Source organism: Dipteris shenzhenensis, chromosome 1 (assembly GCF_047967505.1).
Source record: "Dipteris shenzhenensis isolate YYH24624 ecotype China chromosome 1, Dip_SZ_1.0, whole genome shotgun sequence".
NCBI lineage: Eukaryota > Viridiplantae > Streptophyta > Polypodiopsida > Gleicheniales > Dipteridaceae > Dipteris > Dipteris shenzhenensis.
The window spans coordinates 10441668-10465657 of record NC_141596.1 but is presented as its reverse complement, the minus strand read 5'-3'; positions in this window follow the sequence as shown (position 1 = coordinate 10465657).

Sequence of the window (23990 nt, the reverse complement as noted above, 5' to 3'; positions counted from 1 at the left end):
TCAAATACGGGGGCATGGGTCCCGATCGCATAGTGGAGTCACTCCACAAGGCACTTATAGAATAGCAACACTAGATGGAGTCGAGATGAACCACTACTTCAATGTGGTAGCAAACTAAAATGACACTATGGTCTAAGATCCTCTCACTCTCCAAACCCTTTATGCAAACCATAGGGAAAAGGAACTCAAGGCCAAAGTGGCAAGAATGAAATGCTAGGCCATCGAAGAGGGCAAGGTCTACAATGTTAAACTGAGGCACAAAAGATAGATGTCCATATATATAAGGCCACCCTAGAAGCAGTAGGAGATTCTAAGAATATAACAATATATCCAACTAGGGTTCCTTTCAAGTTTTAGGCAAAGAATAGGATGATCCAATCTTGCAATGCACTCATCGGCTCGGGCATGAATCACAAGTTCATCTTGGGAGCAACTCCAAGTACCTCTCATCTTTAATCCCAAAGAAGTACATGCTATAAATGGAAAATATATGTGCATCCTAGGGTATATAACAATCAATGCCTCTGTAAATAACCATGTGCAATCATGCTTTTATGTTTTTCCCACGGGCTTGATTGAAGAACGAGTGATACTAGGAAGAGGGTAGTGTTGGCAAATGAATTGCCATATCGATTGGTGCCAACACACGGCCTTTTGCACCTATGAAGGACACAATTCCATAGTATTTTTATGAGAGGATGCAAAGAAGAGGGTAGTTGTTGACTCTGTGCCAACATGAACTTATGAAGAAAGAGAAGGTGATACAACTTTGTGATTCAACTTTGTGTTACAACTTTGTGTTACAACTTCTAGACACAACTTTATGTTACGACTTTGTGTAACAACTTTGTGTTACGAGTTTGTCTACATGAAGAGAGAGAATGTGTTACGACTTTGTGACACAACTTTGTGACACAACTTTGTGTTACAACTTTGTGTTACAACTTTGTGTAACAACTTTGTGTAACAACTTTGTGTTACAACTTCTACATGAAGAGAGAGAATGTGTAACAACTTTGTGTTACAACTTTGTGATACAACTTTGTGATACAACTTTGTGTTACAACTTTGTGTTACAACTTCTAGACACAACTTTATGTTACGACTTTGTGTAACAACTTTGTGTTACGAGTTTGTCTACATGAAGAGAGAGAATGTGTTACGACTTTGTGACACAACTTTGTGACACAACTTTGTGTTACAACTTTGTGTTACAACTTTGTGTAACAACTTTGTGTAACAACTTTGTGTTACAACTTCTACATGAAGAGAGAGAATGTGTAACAACTTTGTGTAACAACTTTGTGTTACAACTTTGTGATACAACTTTGTGTTACAACTTTGTGATACGACTTTGTGTTACATGCAGAGAGAGAAGCTCTCCAACTTGTATAAATACCCCATAATGGAATGAAGCCCACACTCTTGGGGCATTGTGTTGAGTCTACATTGGTATTCCAAGCATTTGTCTCAAGTGTCCATGCTTTCTTGCACTGCACGTCCAAAAGCATGTCCTAACCTTGCAACCCTTCTCCCCTCTCCTCCAACCCTGCAACCCACCCTCTCCCTCTCCTCCTCCCTCCTCCCTCCTCCTCCTCCTCCTCCTCCTCCCTCCTCCTCCTCCTCCTCTCCCCTCCCTCTCCCTCCTCCTCTTCCCTCCTCCTCCTTCCTCCTCTCTCTCTTCCTTCACCCATGCTCTTACACCTTCTTCCTCTCCCACTCCTATGCTTTCCTAAACCCTTAAACTCCATGATCTACGAGGGAGACGAGTTCTCCACCATGTACTCTACTCCGAACCTTGGACCCTCCTTCTAACCCTGGACTCCTTCTAAACCTTGGAACCCCCTTCTAAACCCTGGAACTCCTTCTAACCCTGGACTCCTTCTAAACCTTGGAACCCCTTCTAAACCCTGGAACTCTTTCTAACCCTGAACTCTTTCTAAACCCTGGATCCTCCTTCTGAACCCTTGAACTCTTTCTAAACCCTGGAACCTCCTTCTGAACCCTTAAACTCCTCCTAAACCCTACAACCCCCAATGAAGGCGAAAGCCTTCATTACCCCAACAACGATGGATACGTGCCTTTTTACACATGCTTGCACTTTACTTGCTTACCACACTTAAGCCTACGTCTCTCACCGGAACATGACTCGAGGTCCTAAGCTACACATATACTACAACGACAATTCCAATATATCTGTAGGTGACAAAAAGCCTCGGAACCCTACAACATAGAAAACCCAACTCTTCCTATGAAAGCAGTAAGAAAGAGCCAACATTTGGTGCCGTTACCGGGGAGACTAGCGTCTTAAGTAGCGAGTAAACATGCGTAGGTAGGTGTAAAAGCCACATGATGTACAATTAGGCTAGGTAGTGGACACGGTTGCGTAGAGCTTTCAATTACGATCATTTTACCTTTTTACAGAAAGGCAAACCGAGCTCTCCATAAAGAGTTATGGCTCGGGAAGAGTTTAGGGTTAAACCCTAAACCTAAACCCTAAACCTAAAATCCAAACCTATAAAAACCTACTCCACCCCCCTCATTCTTCATCTTTCACTTTTGCCTCCATTCTCTTCCTCATTCCGAGCCCCACGCAAGACACTCCTCCCTCTCCATCGACCACCCCCTTACTCCTATCCTCGCCATCATCGAGCCCTTCTCGCAGCGATGACCTAGCCTTCCACCCACCGTCCATTGTTCCGCGACAATCCCGTTACATCGAGAAAGACTTGGAGAGCGATCAGGTGACCACTTCTCCCTGCTTTTCGATTTCCGTCTTTTGTTTACACCTCCCCCTCTCCCCCCTCCCCTCCATCACCACCTCCCCCCTCCCCCTCCCCCTTCACCAACACCTCCCCCTCTCCCCCCTCCCCCTCCATCACCACCTCCCCCCTCCCCCTCCCCCTTCACCACCACCTCCCCCCTCCCCCTCCATCACCACCACCTCCCTTTCCCCCCTCCCCCTCCACCCCCCCTCCCCCTCCATCACCACCTCCCCCCTCCCCCTCCCCCTTCACCACCACCTCCCCCTCCATCACCACCTCCCCCCTCCCCCCTCCCCCCTCCATCTCCATCCCCCTTTCCCCCTCCCCCTCCACCACCACCTCCCCCCTCTCCCCCTTAATCTCCACCCCCCCCTCTCCCCCTCCCCCTCCACCACCACCTCCCCCCTCCATCTCCATCCCCCTTTCCCCCTCCCCCTCCACCACCACCTCCCCCCTCTCCCCCTTAATCTCCACCCCCCCCTCTCCCCCTCCCCCTCCACCATCACCTCCCCCCTCCATCTCCACCCCCCTTTCCCCCTCCCCCTCCACCATCACCTCCCCCCTCCCCCTCCACCCCCCTTCCCCCCTCCCCCTCCACCCCCCTTTCCCCCTCCCCCTCCACCACCACCTCCCCCCTCCCCCTTCCCCCCCCTCCACCTCCCCCTCCCCCCTCCCCCTCTCCCCCCTCCCCCTCCCCCCCCTTCCCCCTTTCCCCCCCCTCCCCCCTCCCCCTTCCCCCCCTCCACCTCTCCCCCCCCCCTCCCCCTCTTCCCCCCCCTCTCCCTCTCCCCCCTCCCCCTCCCCCTTCATCTCCCCCTCCCCCTTCCCCATCCCCCTCTCTCACTCCCTCTCTCCTCTCTCCCCCTCGTTCCCTCTCCCACCCCCTCTCTCACTCCCTCTCCCCTCTCTCCCCCTCGTTCTCACCCCGCCCCCCCTCTCCTCTCTCTCACGCTTACCCCCTCCCCCTTACCCCCCCTCTCCCCTCTCTGTGACCCCCCACCCCGCCGCGGCGGCGCTCCGTAGAGCTGCCGCCGCCCCGCGGCGGCGCGCACCTCGCCACCCCGCCGTAGCCTAGGGCCGCCCCGCGGTGGCGCGCACCGCGCCACCCCCGCCCGCAGCCCAGCCCCCGCCCGCAGCCCAGCCCCCCGCCCACGCCGTCCCCCGCCCCGCCCCCGCGGCGGCGCACGTAGCGCCGCCCCCCCGCCACCGTCCCCGCGCCCCCCAGCCCGCGCCACCCCGCCTTCTCTCCTCTCTCACCCCCCGCCCTCCCCCGCCCCGTTCCCCGTGCCCGCACTCACCCCGCCCCCTCGCCCTCGCCCTCCCTCGCCCCCCGGCGCACCCCTTCGCCCTCCCTCACCCCCCCGCGCACCCCTTCGCCCTCCCTCGCCCTCCCTCGCACCCTGCGCACCCCTTCGCCCTCCCTCACCCCCCCGCGCCAACCCCCCCCCCCCCCCCCGCGCACCCCTTCGCCCTCCCTCACCCCCCGCGCAACCCCCCCTCACCCCCCCGCGAAACACCCCCCCCCCCCCCGGGCGCCGCCGCCGGGCAGCCCCCCACCTAACCAAACACACCAAAAAAAAAAAAAAAAAACCAAACTAAACTCTAGGGTTAGTTTAACCATAGTTAGGTTAGTACTAACTACAGTTAGGTTAGGTTAGTTAACCCTAGGCTAGTTAGTTAACCTCAGTTAGATTAGCTACTTAGGTTTGGTTAGTAGTAACTGAGGTTAGTTTAGTTAACCCTCAGTTAGGTTAGACTAACTCTTCAGTTAGTATTTAACTACAGTTAGTGGGAGGATCTAGGTTAGTTAGTCTAACTAGAGTCACTTGGTTTCTACCCCTCGGTTGGACTTAAAGTCCATTCACACCACCATTAGGACCCCCCAAAACGCCAAATTTAGCCCTCCTTTAACCCCTCGAAACTCATCCGTTTGGGACCCGAATTGAACCCCATTTGAACCCAGATTTCACACACGGAAACACCACGTTATGGGGTATTTTTCTAGCCCATTGCACACCATTTTGGCATCCCTAGCACACGTTCATTCGTGCCCCCGTGTGGGCCTCATTTTGCATTAATTCACTCGTATTTTCACGCCGCGACCTCCGATTAACGATCCGTCTGCACCGGCACATTTCCCTACACACGTAGGACAATCCTAGGCACATTATTAACACGACGGTCCCTACACAAACTAACATCACTCTAACTCTCCTAACAACATCACCTCCACACCCGCACTTGGGGTAGCGATACCCTTGGCAAATCACGCACCCTCTGCATGCAGTTACGTTCCGGCCAATGACTTCGACTCCAACGCTCGCCCAATCCGCAACTAACTCCACTGCAACAACCGCCCTCGCCAATCCTCTACCCCGAATCCCCCCCTGAGATTCATCGACTTCCTTTAACTCCTCCACGCCCCAACATGGCTGGACGTCATCCTGAGCATGATGGGGACATCGAGCTCGATGCCGAGGCCGACAACTTCTTCAATCGACGCAATCACAACAATAACGGCCGACGCCCCTTGGGAAAACTGGAACTTCCCAAATATAATGGTAGGGGAGACCCAGCTCGCTTCCTCCAGCATTTTGATGCCGCATGTCGAGCAGGTGGTGATCAATCCCATGAAACCAAGGTGGCTTGGTTTCCAATGGCCTTAACCGATGAGGCGTCGGAATGGTACCTCGACCTTCTCGTGGAAGAACGTGCCACATGGGACCTACTTCAAACCGAATTCAAACGTCGCTTTCAAACGGAGAGGCTACAAGATGATCCCGCTCTCCAACTCAGCAAGATCGAACAAGGCCGGAGGGAAGATGTACACACATACCTGGGAAAGATGAAGAGATTGATCGCCAAATGTGACCCACGCCCAGATGCAAAGTACCTCACGGCATGGTTCATAGCAGGTCTACGAAAGAAAATCCGCAAGGATATGAAAAAGATAAGTAGCTATGAAACATTCAGTGCTGCTCATGCGGCTTCCATTGACATCGAAGATGGCATGACAGATTCAGACAATAGCAGTGATGATGCTAGATCAAATACACGAGATAAGCGCTCGAAAAAAGGTAAATCAAAGGACTCTACCAAAACATCCAATGAAGATCGCCTCGAGGCCATGACCTTGAAGCTGAAAGAAGATATGATGCAGGCCATGGATCAAAAACTTCACTTGTCTCAGCCGCCAACTCAAACATATCCACGGCGAGAAAATGTCTGGTGCCCACACTGCTTGGCAAATCATACAGCAAATGAATGCCCGGTCCTAAGAGCAAGAATCACTGCACAAGCAAATCCACTGCCACGGTTGTGGTGCCATATCTGTGTCGTCGGCGGCCATGATGAGACCAGTTGCATCTTCAACATGCGCAACAATCCGCCTCGACCACCACAATACCAAGCGGCACCCATGCCAGTATACAGGCAACCGGCACTTGCACAAGCGCCCCCAGCTCCGAGACTAAATCATGTTCCCGTTCGGACACAAGTCCCACAACTACTCAGGAATCCGAATCCATGACCGTATCCAAGAGCACCAAATCCAGCTCCGCCGTAGGCAGTTCCCATACATCAATTACAAGCCGAAGAAGTAGACTCACTATTTGAGTATGAAGCAGAGTACCCAGTGTACTATGTAGAAGGTGCAGAGGGTCTAATACCAGTCTATGCAAATCAAGTGCGACCCAACACATTTCGAGCACCAATCAAGTGTTACGGTTGTGGAGAAAATCATAGGATCGCAGAGTGCCCTCATCGCGGTAACCCAGCCACTTTCCAACCACTCTGCAGAGATTGTGGCATAGGACATGCATGTATGGATTGTCCCATGAAAAATAAGGTCCCAGAACAAACAGAGGTTAAGCCTGACGTCCCCATCGGCATCATTGGGGTGGACCATCAAAGTCTGGGTCCGGCAAGTCTTAGGTCACAACCTATCAATGTAATTACACGCCAACAGAAAGAGGCCACAAAGGACCCTATCATTCCAATCCAACCGAAGCGACTTCTGAAAAAGAAAGCACAAGTGCCTGCACCTCCACCAAGCAATGAGCAGTCGAGCTCATCCACATCAACTCCCGAGCCTCGAATAAAAGAAGCTCCATTCCCGAATGCAGAGGTGGAGAAGGCTCATTTTCAGGCACTTCAGCAATGGGTCCAAAATGAACAAGCTCAATTTGAGGCTCAGAAACAAGCTCAAGACCCACCCCAAGACTTGGCCCCACAAAGTATTGATACTGTACTCGAGCCTTTGTTCCAACAACAGACTCCACAACAGAATGTACCGCCACGTCAACTTGAAGGAGCTGCACTCTCTAGCATTACTCTCTAGCATTATGAGTTGCCCTGTGTCCATTCCCATCGGAATCCTCTTACGAAATTGTCCCAATCTCTGGGAGAGTTTCAAAGGATGGATTGAACTCACAAATCCCCCTCCACCTATGAACGACATTGATGATATCCCTGTGTGGATGGGTGAGAAAGATGACATACGCAACATCATTGTGCCTTTGATCCACAAGGCCTATAATGAAATCCAAGCCATAGTGGATGGTGGAGCAGGTGTCAATGTCCTATCAAAGGAGCTTTACGAAGAATGGGGTCTCCCACCAATGCAAAAGGCTAATTTCAACATACACCTTGCCGATGATTCACGGGCTAAACCCTTGGGAATAGTGAATGGCGTGTCCACAAAGATCGCAGGAGTCCGCTTTTCCCTTCAATTCACAATCTTGGATCTCCCCAAAAAATCCTATCAAATCTTACTGGGACGTCCTTGGTTACGGGAAGCATCAGTCCTCCATGACTGGGGAACGGATAGATTGACAATCCAGAATCGAGACACTGCAGTCAGGGTGAATGTGGGGATAGGATAGGAGTTATTAAACCAATTGTTCCTAGAGCATTGGATGACACATCTTCCACGACAATCTCGAGCAAATCAGATCCCTTGCAACAGCATGCCATAGCAGGTAACTCACAAAGCAATGTCAATAACTGGATACAAACATTGGCAACCATCGACAACTACCATTCATTAGACCCCATCTTCTCACAGATAGATGTTAACGCACTACAGGTCGATCCTCCACCGACGCATGAAGAACCAATCGATCTAGAGATGCCCTTCTTTATGGCTGACCTCGAATGGGATAATGAACCTGAAGAAGGTACCCATACCAATAATGACTCAGATTTTCCTTGGGACCTTGACACAGAGGCTGCGAATACTGAAATTGAAGATCAAATCTTTGATAATGACCTAGCCATTCTGCATGCCCTAATGGCAGTGGAGCTCCCAAAAGTTGAACCTCCACAGTTGCATAACAGCAGACGATCCCGCAAGAAAGCTGCAGGAGGAAATCGCAGAAGAGCCAAGGCCGAGCACTTCAATGAATTCGAACGAGTCCAAACACGGATTGTGGAATTGTATCTTGCAAAGGTAGTCCCCTCAAAGTCAAAACCACCACCTCTTGAATGGTCCCCTGAGGGGCTGGAAGGAGTATGTGCAGCACATGAACCCTTACTTGGAAACACCTTGCCAGTGGAAAAGTTACCCCACAGTTCCCAACGTAAGAAGTTTCGGAAATATAAGCCACATGTGCGGATGAAGCTCGATCCAGAGACTTCAGAAAAAGAAAGGAAAGAAGAGCCTAACAAATTACTAAATGCAACTATGCCACCCAGTACTCATGACACATCTCAGGCTAGTTCAACCCCATCAGAGGCCGATCTTCGAGAAGTGCCGGAATACTTTAAGAATTATACAAGTGGCAGTGCACTCATAGCAATGCCAAGACCAATCAGAGAATCTGAAGTTCAAGAAACCGATAGCATTGGAGAAACTCCAATCTATGAGGGACCGGCAAAAACATGCACAATAAACCTCGCCCTTGAAGGGGAGGAAGAAAAGTTGGTTTTCATTGGGAAACAGCTCCGCCAAGAAGATGAAATCAAACTCAAAGACCTCCTAATGGAATACCGTGACTGCCTAGCATGGTCATACAAAGAGATGAAAGGAATTTCACCAGAAGTGGCAGTTCACACGATCCCTATAAGGGAAGGTGCTCGCCCTAAGGTATGTGGACCTTATCGCACAAATCCTAAATATGGCACCATGGTTTATGACGAGCTGGAAAAACTCCTAGATGCCAGATTCATCTACGAGATAGAGCACACTGATTGGGTTTCACCCATTGTCATTGTGCCTAAACACAACAAGAAGCTCAGAATATGCGTAAACTTGAAAAATGTGAATGCCGCCACAATTAGGGATCACTACCCCCTACCCTTAACAGAAACAGTGTTGGAAAAGGTGGCAGGATCTGAAATATATAGCTTCTTGGATGGCTTCAGTGGCTATAACCAAGTACAAATTGCTCCTCAAGACCAATCAAAAACAACATTTGCTACAGAATGGGGTATTTTTGCATATAGAGTCATGCCATTCGGCCTTTGTAATGCCCCAGCCACATTCCAGCGAGTCATGTTCACAGCTTTCAAGTCATTTTTGAATAAGTTTTTACAGGTGTTCTTGGATGATTTGTGCATCCATTCAACCAAACAGGACCACTTCAAATGTCTGGAAGAAGTACTAATCAAATGCAGGGAGTATGGCATCTCCCTAAATCCAACAAAATGCCAGTTCATGGTCACCCACGGAGTTGTGTTGGGACACATCGTCTCTTAACATGGAATTGCAACTGACATGGACAAAATCAAAATCATCATGGAATTGCCTCCTCCTACAAATTCCAAAGGTGTACAGGTCTTTATGGGACATGCCGGCTATTATAGAAGATTTATATTGCGGTATGCCATGATAGCTAGACCACTTTACAAATTATTAGTGGAGTTCTTATGGACCGAAGAGTGCGACCAAGCCTTTGAGCTTTTAAAGTGGCGCCTAATCACAGCACCCATCCTTCTATCTCCCAATTGGGATATTGATTTTCATGTTCATACTGATGGATCCAAGTATGCAATTGGGAGTGTGCTTTGTCAACCGGGTGAACATAAGAAAGACTACCCCGTCTACTTCGCCAGTCGACAACTCAATGATGCAGAGATCAACTATACAACCACAAAAGAGAAGCCCTAGCAATGGTGTACAGTGTAAAGAAATTTTGGCACTATCTTCTCGTAAATGATTTTGTCTTCTACACCGACCATCAAGCATTGCTATATCTTGTGAACCGTCCGTGTACCATAGGAAGAATAACCAGATGGCTCCTCTTGCTGCAAGAATTCAACTTCAAAATTGTGGTCCGCAAAGGTGCCCAACACTACATTGCCGATCACATGTCTCGAGTCAAGACAGGAGAATAAGCCACTGGAGTAGAAGATGACTTACCAGATGCCACACTATTTCAAATAGATGCTGTTCCAGAATGGTGTGGAGATATCATTGGGTACTTGATGGCAGGAAGACCACCCCCTGACATGAAAGCAGTAGATGCCAAAAAATTGATTCTAAAGGCTGCACCATATCAACTCATTGCAGGACAACTATACAAGATGGGCAAGGACCAGATATTCAGAAGATGTGTAATGCCTCATGAGATCCTGCCTATCCTGAGTGAAGTCCATGAAGGCATTGCAGGAGGACACTTCCAAGGAGAAGCCACAGCAAGAAAAGTTCTCCTCGCCGGCTACTGGTGGCCAACACCGTGGGCAGATGCCTATGAATATGTAAAAGGCTGTGATGTATGCCAACGAACTATTAAACCACAACACAAAGAGTTCAATCCCCTAACAACAGTTGTTGCACAACAGCCATTTGAAAAATGGGGGATTGATTATGTAGGTCCCATACATCTAGCAGCAAAAGGAACACAGGCACGCTACATCATTGTGGCCACTGATTACTTTACAAAATGGGCTGAAGCTAAAGTAGTCATAAAGGCAGATGCCAAAAGCACAGCAAGATTCTTGTACGAACATGTGATCACCCGATTCGGATGCCCCCTTGAAATTGTGTCGGATAGAGGCACACATTTTGTCAATGAGGTAATCCAAGAACTCTTGTCTGGCTTCATGGTCATTCATAGAAAAAGCACACCCTACTACCCCCAAGGGAATGGACTAGCAGAATCCACAAACAAAATCATATGCAATATCCTCACCAAGGTAGTAGAACCACAGCGTTCTGATTGGGCAGAGAAACTAAATGCAACCTTATGGGCATACAGAACCACATTCAAGGTCAGTACAGGGAACACACCTTTTCAATTGGTGTACGGCCGTGAAGCCGTGGTCCCACTCGAATTTGTAATACCAAGTCTACGCATCGCAATACAGGAACGCATGGGTGATCATGAGTCCTTGAAAGAAAGGCTCTGTCAGTTGGAAAAGCATACAGAGACAAGACTAGTTGCTTATCATGCCATGACAACAGAAAAACGTCGAAGAAAGGCATGGTTTGGACAGGAATCTGAAAGCTAAAGACATCAAGGAAGGCGACTTAGTCCTGTTATACAATGCCAAAGTACACAAGGGAAAACTGAAGTATCTAGGTCAAGGACCCTACCGAGTACGAAAGATGAATCCCATCGGAGCTGTGCTACTTGAAACACTAGATGGAGTCCAATTCAACACAACAATAAACGGGAGCCGACTGAAGCGCTACTACATCAACACGCGAGCCATCCCCGACAAAAACGAAGATTTGGGAAACCAAGTCTTCCTTAGTTAGGATTAGATTGTATCACAAGCACTCACTCGCATATGCACGTTTTTACACATATAGTTTGCACTAGATTGTTACATGCACACTCACTGCATACGCACGTTTTTTGCACATTAGGGATGTTTGAGTCTTAGTTTCCCTATCAAATCCCACAAATAAGCATATAGTTAGACACATCACATGCACTCACATGATTTTGCATAGGCACATAATAGATTGCATAAAAAATAGTATCACACACTTTCATTCCATACTCTCAAAGCATGCAATGAATTCACACGCAGTACACAAAGCTATGCCAAAACTCAAGATGAATTGGCAACAGAGTCTGCAGCCTCCGCAACGAGACCCTCGCCAAACATCACAGCCGTCTCCTATATGCAAAAATATCAAACTTGCATACTAATTATCTACAAGCTCAATGCTAAGGTGCAATCGCATCCAACATGTATGCAAGATAGCAAGAAATGACAGCCTCAACAACGAGACCCCTGCCAAACCTCTTCCCAAGAAGATTCGATGGCAGTGTCTGCAACCTCAGCAACGAGATCCCCTCTGACATTCATAGTCATCTACCCCTCCTTAAGTGGAGATAAACTTCTTGACCAACATCCTTTTATACCAATCCTCCACAACGAGACCCCCGCTAAACCTCTTCCCAAGAAGATTCGATGGCAGCGTCCGCAACCTCAGCAACGAGATCCCCTCTGACATTCATAGTCATCTACCCCTCCTTAAGAGGAGATAAGTTTCTTATTGACTACAAATTGTGTGATGCAAAAGAATTACAGCAGGAACGACTCACATACCACAAGCTAAATAGCCACTGAATTATGCACATGGCATCCCAACTCTGAAATCAAAATAAGCCATAACCCGAGGACGGGTAATAAAATGGATCCGGGAGTATGTTGACTCTGTGCCAACATGAACTTATGAAGAAAGAGAAGGTGATACAACTTTGTGATACAACTTTGTGTTACAACTTTGTGTTACAACTTCTAGACACAACTTTATGTTACGACTTTGTGTAACAACTTTGTGTTACGAGTTTGTCTACATGAAGAGAGAGAATGTGTTACGACTTTGTGACACAACTTTGTGACACAACTTTGTGTTACAACTTTGTGTTACAACTTTGTGTAACAACTTTGTGTTACAACTTCTACATGAAGAGAAAGAATGTGTAACAACTTTGTGTAACAACTTTGTGTTACAACTTTGTGATACAACTTTGTGTTACAACTTTGTGATACGACTTTGTGTTACATGCAGAGAGAGAAGCTCTCCAACTTGTATAAATACCCCATAATGGAATGAAGCCCACACTCTTGGGGCATTGTGTTGAGTCTACATTGGTATTCCAAGCATTTGTCTCAAGTGTCCATGCTTTCTTGCACTGCACGTCCAAAAGCATGTCCTAACCTTGCAACCCTTCTCCCCTCTCCTCCATCCCTGCAACCCACCCTCTCCTCTCCTCCTCCTCCTCCTCCTCCTCCTTCTCCTCCTCCTCCCTCCTCCTCCTCCTCCTCTCTCCTCCCCCTCCCTCCTCCTCTTCCCTCCTCTTCCTTCACCCATGCTCTTACACCTACTTCCTCTCCCACTCCTATGCTTTCCTAAACCCTTAAACTCCATGATCTACGAGGGAGACGAGTTCTCCACCTTGTATTCTACTCTGAACCTTGAATCCTTGATTCAAAGTTCATAGGTTCTTGTAGCCCTACCTCTTTACAAGGGGGAGGTTCTTGTGTGACTTCCCCTTTTTTAGGGGTTGGTTCTTGTGTTTCTCCCTTATTAGCTTGCTTGGAGCTTTCTTGCGGCCATAATATACATGGTGCCATTTCACTTCCTTGGCTCTTGGAGTCCTTTCTCAAAGTGGGGGCCCTAGTAGGTTCTTGCCATATCGGTTCTTTTTTCAAGGTAGGTTCTTGTGTCTCTACCATTGGAGATCCTTTGTTGCTATCTTATGGCACAATGATTTGGCTTGTCCTATGGCTTGAGGGCCTTTTGACTTTTAAGGTTTCAAAATCCAAATCTGTTTTGTTGCTAGCCTTGGTAGTGGCCTTAGGCTACCATTTTAAAACCCATTGTGAGCAGGTCTTTTGCTTTTGTCATTGAGGCTGGCTCCTTAGTGTTTAAGGCTTTGATAAGGTAATCGATTTTGTAGGAGGTGTAGGAGAAAGTGGATTTTGTGATCAAGGCTTCCTCTTAGGGACCCATATGAGTTCTTTCATGGGGCGGTGTGCCACCCTAGGTCCTTTCTTTTGCTAGGTAGCTTGACTTAAGAGGCCTGGCTTCTTCGTGTCCTTGGTAGGCTATGGGAATCCTTGGAGCCACGGGGACCATCACCTTGGGGAGCGCCTTTGCCACTAGTTCTACTACTGTTGGCTCTTTCCTACTTCTTTCGTAGGAAGAGCTAGGTATTCTATGTTGCAGGGTTCCGAGGCTTTTTGTCACCTACAGATATATTGGGTTTGTCGTTGTAGTATATGTGTAGCTTAGGACCTCGAGTCGTGTTCCGGTGAGAGACGTAGGCTTAAGTGTGGTGAGTAAACAAAATGCAAGCATGTGTAAAAGGCACGTAAACCATAGTTGTTGGGGTAATGAAGGCTTTCGCCTTCATTGGGGGTTGTAGGGTTTAGGAGGAGTTTAAGGGTTCAGAAGGAGGTTCCAGAGTTTAGAAAGAGTTCAAGGGTTCAGAAGGAGGATCCAGGGTTTAGAAAGAGTTCAGGGTTAGAAAGAGTTCCAGGGTTTAGAAGGGGGTTCCAAGGTTTAGAAGGAGTCCAGGGTTAGAAGGAGGTTCCAAGGTTTAGGCACTAAGTGTGGTAGGAGATCACACTACGTTACTAGATGGTATTATGAACAACGCAGTGACCATTAATATTATTTGCTCGAAAACAAGCCACTCGCCATTATCTTTTCTCATCTTATTAGAGCCATGAAATTCTACATGGAATTGGTGGATCCCAAATGTAACATATACTACCTATCCTCGCAGGTGCACGATCTATAATGCATTACCCTACCAAGCCTGAATGTGAGGCAAATGTGACCTGTAAACTCAAAACATTTCATTAATCTTTTCAGTAAACAATATTTTCAATAAACAACCATTTCATCAAGCTTTTCAGTAAAAATTCAATCCAAACCTTTTTTGTATGCATGGTTCACAGGGTTGTGCAAAATACTATCAAACGATGATCTGTTGTGTTTCATTTTAGACCTATTTTGTTCTACGGTTATGTTCCATCTCTTCTATTCAATGCAAAAACAACCCAAAAAAAAAAAGACTCAATGTAAAAAAACCCAACAATATTTTCATCCACCAATTTCATTGCTCTTCTTTTTTTAAGACACCCATCCACACAATAGCTGTGAACTTATCTTAGTCTACATGATCATAAGTTCAATCAACATGAACATGAGAATTACTCCCAAAGTCCCTCATGAACAACCAGTAAAATAACAGAGTCTAGAACTCAACACATGGGTATCCTCAAAGAAAAAAAAGCAACCATTCCCACTATTGCAACCAAAATTTATGGGCTTCTTATATTTGATTATGGTTCAACATGTTTGGGCACAAAGGAAGAAAGTTTTTTAATCATGGTACAACAAAATCATTATATCAAATAGTCAAATAGGGTGCAACCATTCAATGCTATATAGCACATATACTAACTAATTTGTTGCTATATAGGTGATGTATTGACAAATAGTAACCAATTTTGTGCTATATGGTAGTGACAATAACCAATTTAGTGTTATCTAGAAGGTACACTGAACTATTTTGGTGCTATATACATGATCTATTGAAAAACAGTAACCGATTTAGTGCTATATAACACATAGTAAATTTTATCCATGTGAAAGAGAACTCATACAACTGCATAACATTAAGATAGAACTTGTGGATGTGCAATCTACTTTACAGCATAGACAAACATCAGAAGATAACAATTGAATATATGTTTAATTACAAAAAAATATTTGGTAGTTACATTGGTCTTACAAAAGCTCTAGCTCCTTTATAATATAGTGTTTTACATCCTGTGAACCATAATATATGTACAAAACTAATGATGAAAGTGCCCCTCATGTTGTGTACTCACAAAATGGTGGTAATATTGCTCTGTGGGCATAGATACCTCATTCTTTGGATTACTTACTTGTTCATTTTACAAAAGTTTTTGTAATCATATGCAATGTTCCACATTGGCAGCTAGTGAATCAATGTTTTTGTGAGATAAAAGGAATCTTGCTGATTGTCCTCGAGATCAAAACTCTCAGGACAAATGCATACATTAGGGTCATTCAAGATGGGCTTGTACTGCATCAGGAAAAAAGGAAACTCATTTTGGGGCCCTGTAAGAAATCTGCAATCTCTTCATTTTTTTTCCTCCAAAATCCACAAAAATGAATTGGCATAAAATTCTTCTATCATATTCTCTCTCTAAAGTGGGTCCTAACTCATACAGTCAATAGATTTCTGTGTCAGGATCCCATAATTAACATTTAAGATTTTGTGTTTTTCAAAATTTTAAACGCCCACATGAAAGGTAAACATGGACTTATTACAGTAAACATGGAATTTTCATGGTAGACTTATGCCGCCTGTAAGATTTTGTGGTTAGGAACCCATAAATAACCTTTAAGTATCTTTTTTTTTTGAAATTTGAAACATCCCCACTTAAACATCGCCACAAAATATTAACATGGATTTATCACGGTAAGTCCATTGCTAACACTTTGTTTTAAAAAAGCTGGCGAGGGTGTGAAACAATGGGACAAGGTTTCTAAAAAAAAAGGCAACATGTGACCATGCCATTGAAGAAAAATCTAGTAAGAAGAGACTTTACCATATCCATATTGATTTAGAAGAAGAAAATGTGCCTATGCAAAAACGATGGAAGGGTCCACAAGTAGGTGCAATGCAAAGAGAGAATATGAGGATGGAAGGCTTACAACATGTTGATTTATTGTGTGATGCAGGCATTTACCCAAAATGTCCAATCAAAAACTGTACTCCTCCATTTTCCAATAGGCTTGGCCCTCCCTTCAAAAGGTGACATGTATAAAAGGCCAAAGTGTTGAATTTGGTCTTCATTGTTGTTTGCACAAGTTTGAATACAAGCTCCCTCTTCTCTTCTAAGAGTTTTTTGGGTGTTCCCTTGTTTCCATTGTAGTGCCCTTTTGTTTGCCACTCCATCCCCCTTCACTCCCCTCTTCCCTTTGGCTTTTTCCCTTGGGGTCCTTTCCACCATTGTCTACCTTCCTTGCTTGGGATCCTTTGGCTTTTTCCCTTGGATCTGAAAGAGCAAACATAATTTTTGTAATGTAGGAACTCCAAAAGTGACAAAAGAAGAGTTGTTCTTCAAAATGTGCTTAAGAAATTGATTTGGCATATTGGCAAGTCCTCTAAAACACCAAATCATTTTCTAGAGCACATTTTCAAGAAATGTATTTAAGAAAGCGATTTGGCTAGCTGGCCAACCTTCCATAGGGCAAAATTTCTTTCTTAGGCACATTTTCCAAAACTCAAGCTATGAAAATAATTTTGGCCTATTGGATAGGTTTCCTGATTGCATACCTTGCATAGGTTGCTCCATTGCACACTTGACTGAGGAGGATAAATGTATGGGGGCTGTGAGAGTAGTCGAAAGAAATAAGAGGCAAAGGGATCTGAGAAGAAGGAGGGCATAAATGACTCGTGAGCCATGACAGCTTTGTGTACCCTTGAGCACGAGTATCGAGGTCCATACGAACCACACATTTGGGCACAAGCATCTAGGTGATGTGACCGGTTGTTATTTATGGAAGGTACCAAGCTATTTATGGCACACATGTGGGCACACTTCACAAGGGAGCACGTTACCATTTTTGGAGGCTTCTTCATATAGCTATGCTCCAACCTCATTTGTTTGGTTTTCTCAATCCTTCATCCGCTTATCTTCCTGGAAGTCAACATTGCAAGTACATAGAAGCTCTACCACAAGTGCAAGCAGACTCTACCACAAGTATAAGCATACTCACTCAAAATCGCAAGCAGACTCTACCACTTGGTATGTGGAATCTAGTCTTTTAGTAAATCTGATGGTTTTTGTATGTGTGCACTATTTTAATCAAAATGTGCTCTTGAGAAAGTGATTTGGGCTATTGGGCCTATTCCCAACACTCCAAATCACTTTGTTAGGCACATTTCTGTGTCAGTACTTGAAGGTAGTCAGTAACTTAGGAAAGAGCACCAAATGCGACTCCTATTATATATGGGTAGATAGCTAGAACTTATGGAGGCTTATTTAAGTGTGTAGACCAACAATTAGAAAATGTGCTTAAGAAAGCGATTTGGGCTGTTGGGCGTGTCCCCAACACTCCAAATCACTTTCTTAGGCATTTTTTTACAAAAGCTTTTGTTTCTGATTTTAGGTGTTTTTCTTCCTCTCCAAGCTACTGAATGTAGTTAGTAACTGTCCAAGCTACTGAATGTAGTTAGTAACTGATAAAGGAGCATAGAATGGAATTGTTGATCTATTTGGGTAGAGAATTAGAAATCTATTTGATGCTCTTCCTTTTCAAATGTAGTTTGTATGAATGATAGGGCAATCCTTGATGTATTTGGGCAGAGAGTTAGAAATCTGGGAGGCATATTCATTTGTATGGACCATTATTTAGCAAATGTGCTCAAGAAAGAGATTTGGACTATTTGACCTATCCCTAACCCTCCAAATCACTTTCTTAAGCATATTTTTAGAGGTACTATTGTTTCTTGATTTTTGTGTATTGCTCCTTCTCCATTAGTTACTATTTGTAATTTGGAACTTAGAAAAGAGAAAAAAATGCACTCATTGTGAATCTGTGTAATATATTTGATTTGTTGGATCTCCATTCAAAAAGTGTGCTTAAGAAAGAAATTTGGTCTGTTGGACATCTCCCAACTCTCAAAATCACTTTCTTAATCATATTTTCATTGTTTGTTGAAAATCTGCTTAAGAAAGCGATTTGATCTATTGGTTATATGTCCAACTATCAAAATCACTTTCTTAAGAATATTTTTTCCTTTGGTAAAGGGTCATGTTTTTGTGTGTTCTTATCCCTCCTCATGGTCAATTTGGAGCAGTTTTGTAATTAATATCTTGGTTATACACGTTGACAGACTTTCTTCATAGCTAATGGCAAGGACAAAGTCAACAGCCAGGGTGGTAGCCAGTGAGGGGCCACCCATTGCCAAAGCTGCCACACAAAAGAGTGCCAGTTTGAGGGGGTCTCATAAGAGGAAAGGGAAGTCAATGCACATTCTCCAACAAACAAAAAAGAGAAAGTTTTCACAAAAGGTGAGTGTACTGAGGGAGATAAGGAAGGCACAAAAGGCCATGGGATATGCTATTCCAAAGGCTCCCTTTTAAAGTCTTATAAGGGAGATCTGCAATGATAATTAGCTAGGATATAGGTGGCATAGGTCTTTAATGTTTACCCTCCCAGAGGGAGCTGAAGACTTTATGATAGAATTCTTCCAGGATAGCATGCTTGTAGCAGCTCACGCTCATAGAGTCACCTTAATGGTAAAGGATTTTGAGACACTCAAGAGAGTTCGGTATAGATATGACAAACTCATTAGTCCATGAGATTGGGTGGACTTCAAGATGAGAGATATTTTATTAGTTCCACCATCAAGGAAGCCAAAGGATGTAGGGATAGATGTATAGGAGGTAACATGTAGTAGGGACACAAGGGGCAAGGCTGCATATGAGCATGCCATGAGAGAGCAAAGGGAGGCTTCCAATAGGCAGTATATTCAAGAGAGTGGCCTAAGAGAACTTTAAAATAATCAAAGGCTAACTACACTAGGCTCAAATATTGCCATCAAGCTATCAGATTCCCTAATTGTAAGGAGTATTGAAATGACGCAGGACTATTTGAGAGCTTTGAAGTCACGAGAAGAGTGGGTGACAGAATCAATTATTATAGCAGTTCTATTGTAACTGATCTTCATGCTTTAAATTATCAATATTGGTTGAGTTACTTGATTAAGTAATGACATGGACTAAGTTTCTTATATGCAATGCACTGATAACAATTTTTCTACCGGCATGTATAGAGCACAGTTAAAAGAGCAGCATCAAATCAAAGTTCATATACTAGATCCCTGCATCTCTCCCTTGCTTAGAAATCCAACGGTTTCCATGGTGGATCTTGTTAAGTGGTTTAAGCATTGTGACTTCACCAAGATCATTATCATCTTGTTACCTTATCATGCTGAGTAAGTGAATAAGACATTTTATTTCATATCTTCTAGCATTTTGTTATTGTAATGTTGATTGATGCATTTGCCTTTTTTTTCAGTAACCATTGGAGCCTAGTCTGTATTGATCTCCAACAAAAACAATGTTTTTGCATGAACTCCCTCTATGGAACACATAAGGAGATTGACCTGTATGTTTTCTTTACTATAGCCCTATAAATAAAGCTCTGAGTGGCTTCTTTAGCATTATTAACAATAGGATTTTATCTACCTAAAGAGGTTATTAGATGTCTTGGATCATTTTCCTCCACATGTAAACCTAATAGATTCTATTGAAATCATTAGCTTAAGGGTAAGGAAATTTATGTGTGTTCAACAATGGTTTTTGCCTCCGGCATTACAAACCATAGATATATCTTAAAGCTGTTCAGTTTGTGTAGGCTCCACAACAAGAGGATCCCCATTCATGTGGGTGGAGGACAATGATCCATGCCAAGTATTTATTAGATACATACTTTCAAGATCTGCAACCAGAGAGGGTAAGTATATAAATATGTATATTCAAAATCTCTCTTGTACAAATGATGATTGTGAAACAAAATATAATTTAATCTTTCTTACCCTTGTTCTTACTTGCAGCGTATAGAGGATAGCTTTACATCCATGTATGTGGTTGCATATAGATCCATGGTCATAGATATGCTACTTGGCTATGCTCATAAAGAATCCTCGAGACATAAAGAGACAGGGAGAGAGGTAGTGGCTCTGGAACAAAGGAGCCCACTGCTATTGAAGTTAAGGAGCCTATTGTTGAAGTGAAGGAGCCTATTGCTGTGCTAAAGTGGAGCTTGCTGCTTCTACCAAAGTGAAGGAACAGGGACATGAGGACCATCCTACAATGGAGGAGAACCTTCCCAAGGAGGTCCAATAGCCTTCACAATAGCCTCTACCTAAGCTACCTGATGAACAACCTTCACAGTAGCCTATGACTACATATGCATAGGAGTAGATACTATCATCATAGATGTACTTTTAATTTTGACTATGACTCACTCATTTTTGTATTGAAACCAAAATTGTAATATGAGTTTAGATCTATCTCAGCAATCCCATTTGGGATGTCTTTGATTATGACTCTCACATTTTTGTATTAATACAATCGATCTATAGTATAGGTTTGGATTTCTCCCTATGATTAATCCCATTTGGTATGTCTTTACATAGAATTATGCTTTCTCTTCTTTTCCCAACCTCAAACATGAGTTCAACATTAAACTACATGGCAAATTGTACTCCCTTGAGGGATGATTCTAGATTGTAATACAAGATAACTTCTCTTGACATGTATGCATGTATCATAAAGGAAAATGCTATAGAAATGGTCTATCTTTTGAGAGAGAGAGAGAGAGAGAGAGAGAGAGAGAGATGACTCATGAAGATGATTATATATTTAAAAAGCATGTATAATGCTGAGATTACAACCAAAGAGTGCATTAACAGAGTCATTGTACAAGAGCTATTGTAAGAACCATAATATTTTCATTGTTAAAAAATTCACGTACAAAAGTTTCATATAGGATCAAAAAATTTGAGTTTTCATTACTCTTTGTTACAGCTAAAGGAGGATAGCTACAATTTGGAGTATGTAATAACTTCAAAGCTAGACTGGTGGAGCAGATCTCCTTGAGTATGGTTCCCTAATAATTGAAAGTATAGAAATTGAAAAATTAAGAAGAGATGATGATATGATGATGATGAGATGCTGGAGCAGAAGGTAGTCCTGAGCGAGTCGTACAAGATGATCTAATGCACAAGGAAAAGATAGACACAGAGGTAGAGGAGAAGCATCTAGATGTTGTAATATACCTTGGGATTCTACCTTAGATTTCTCCAGAGATATGTCCAGGTGAAGTAGAGTCTCAGTGTCGCTATATAGCGACTTTTAAAAGTCCCTATATAGCGACTTTTGTAAAAGTCGCTATATAGCTATCCGTAAGTCAAATCAGAGGATCAACTCTTGGTAAGGCTTAGAAGAGCGATGTGACAAGTCGTCACCTTTGTTGAGAGTTCACACTCAACATCATGTGATCATGTGTGCATAGCACCATCACGTTATCATATGTGCATAGCACTAACTTATAGAGTGCAAGAAAGGGTTAGATCCCCTAACCCTAACCCTGAATGGGTTTGTATATATTCTATTTTTTTAACTAAATCTAGTGTACAGTTAGTCAGTTGGGGTGTGCTCTCAAGCTATGCCCTCTCTCCTCATCTCCACTCATCTCCTCTCCCCTCTTCATATTTTGTCATGGTATCAGAGCTCCCTTGCCTTTCGCCGAGGCATTGTGATTCTTGAGAGTGTGACAAAGATTGAGTGATTGAGAGATTGAGATTGAGTTTTCTCTTCTGTGAGAGAAGTTTCCATCCATATTTTCGTTCATTGCTTGAGTGCTTATGATAGTTTCTTATGAGGGAGAGAGAGACCTATGTTCATTACAATTCATTTCTGCTGAGATTTTTGTGAATCTCATATGGAAAGGGGAATAGAAAGAATGGTAAATAAACCAATATCCATTCTCTCCCTCAATGTCAGAGGCCTTACTGACTCTGGTAGAGGGGAAGAGATAGCTTATTGGCTTAGAGCCAACAACCTTTCTCCCACTTTTCTTACATTACAAGAGGTCAAAGTTTGTAGTACTTCTCTTGAAAGTCGACTCAAATGTGTTGATAAGAGAAGGAATTGGTTCTTCACTCAACATGAGGAAGGAAAGGGTGGAGTGGAAGTTGGGATACTCTCTCACTACACCCATGGAATTTCAAGTGGAAGTTTGTAGCCAAAGACACACAATCACGAATCTACTCATTTATCAATTTATAAATAGAGCAAATTGTGACTTCATAGATGAGAATTTGTATCTCCTTCTTCATTTCAAGGGAGATATTAGATGGCATGATGAATTACTCGAGTACATAGAGTGATCTACAAAACATAAGAACTACAATTCATTACTATGATTGAAAAACTAGATGCAACCACATCTAAGATATGAAAGGATACTCTCTCAGATAATCACAATGATGGTTTACAAATCACATCACATAACACACTGACAACGTATTGTATATATATATTTAGATAAACATATAACAACACACTCAAAAAACTAGATACAAAATGTCAATTGAAATCTTGTAACATGTAACAGCAATACAAAGCCATGATGATCTAGATCAACTTTTCCAATCACACATTAGGCTAGGAAGGTTGGAAGCAAGGTGATCAAGGCCGACAGTTGCGAACAACTGCAAGCCACACACCCAAAAACTACCGGCTATACTCAATATCCTATGTACATAAGTATTACTTATATATTTACTCCCTCAATCTCTTTTTCTCTCCCTCACTCTCTTTTTCTCTCCCTCTCTCCCATTTAAAATTTTCTATCTTTTAATAAAAGAACGTCAAAGTCTCTCTCTCTCTCTCTCTCTCTCTCTCTCTCTCTATCTAGGTTAGAAACTTCCAACATGGAAAAAATAACTATAAACGTATTGCTCAAGGTGCATTGATCTAGGCCAATAATTGCGAGCCACACCGGACCTTAATTGTAAAGCGAGGCGATCAAGGCCGATAATTGTAAGTTAAACAATAGACCTTGATTATGAAATAACAAAATAAAAAGCTTAAATAAGTGGGTGAGGTGATCAAGGCTAAGAACTGTGAGCCACATGCCCGACCTTAATTGTAAGGCGAGGCGATCAAGGCTAACAATTGTAAGTAAAACAATAGAACTTGATTGCGAAACAACAAAATAAAAAAGCCTAAACAAGTGCATGAGGTGATCAAGGCCAAGAACTACGAGCCACACACTCGACCTTGAAAAAGACAAAAAAAAACCTTGAAACATGGGCAAAAGCTCACTAAAAAGCTTCTATGAAAGTGCTAGATGGTAAACTGTGCACCAAATGTGGTAAAAACGTAGTGGGGGCCATTTTTTATATACCTCCAATTGGGGGTACCATGCGGTACCCCACTGGTATTGCATGGCCACATGGCATGCGCTGATTTCTTTTGGGGTACCATGCGGTATATAAGTGGTACCACGTGTAAGAAAATAATACAATGTCTGTGCTCAACAGATAATAGGATCTCGTAAGCAAGAGAGAAAACAAGATAGAATGGAGAATCAAAATTTTGATTACTGTAGAACTGATACAATAGATGGCGCTGCCTCCCAACCATGCGCTCCTGTGAAAGAAGCTTCGATGGCATGCTGTAAACAGTAGAACACGG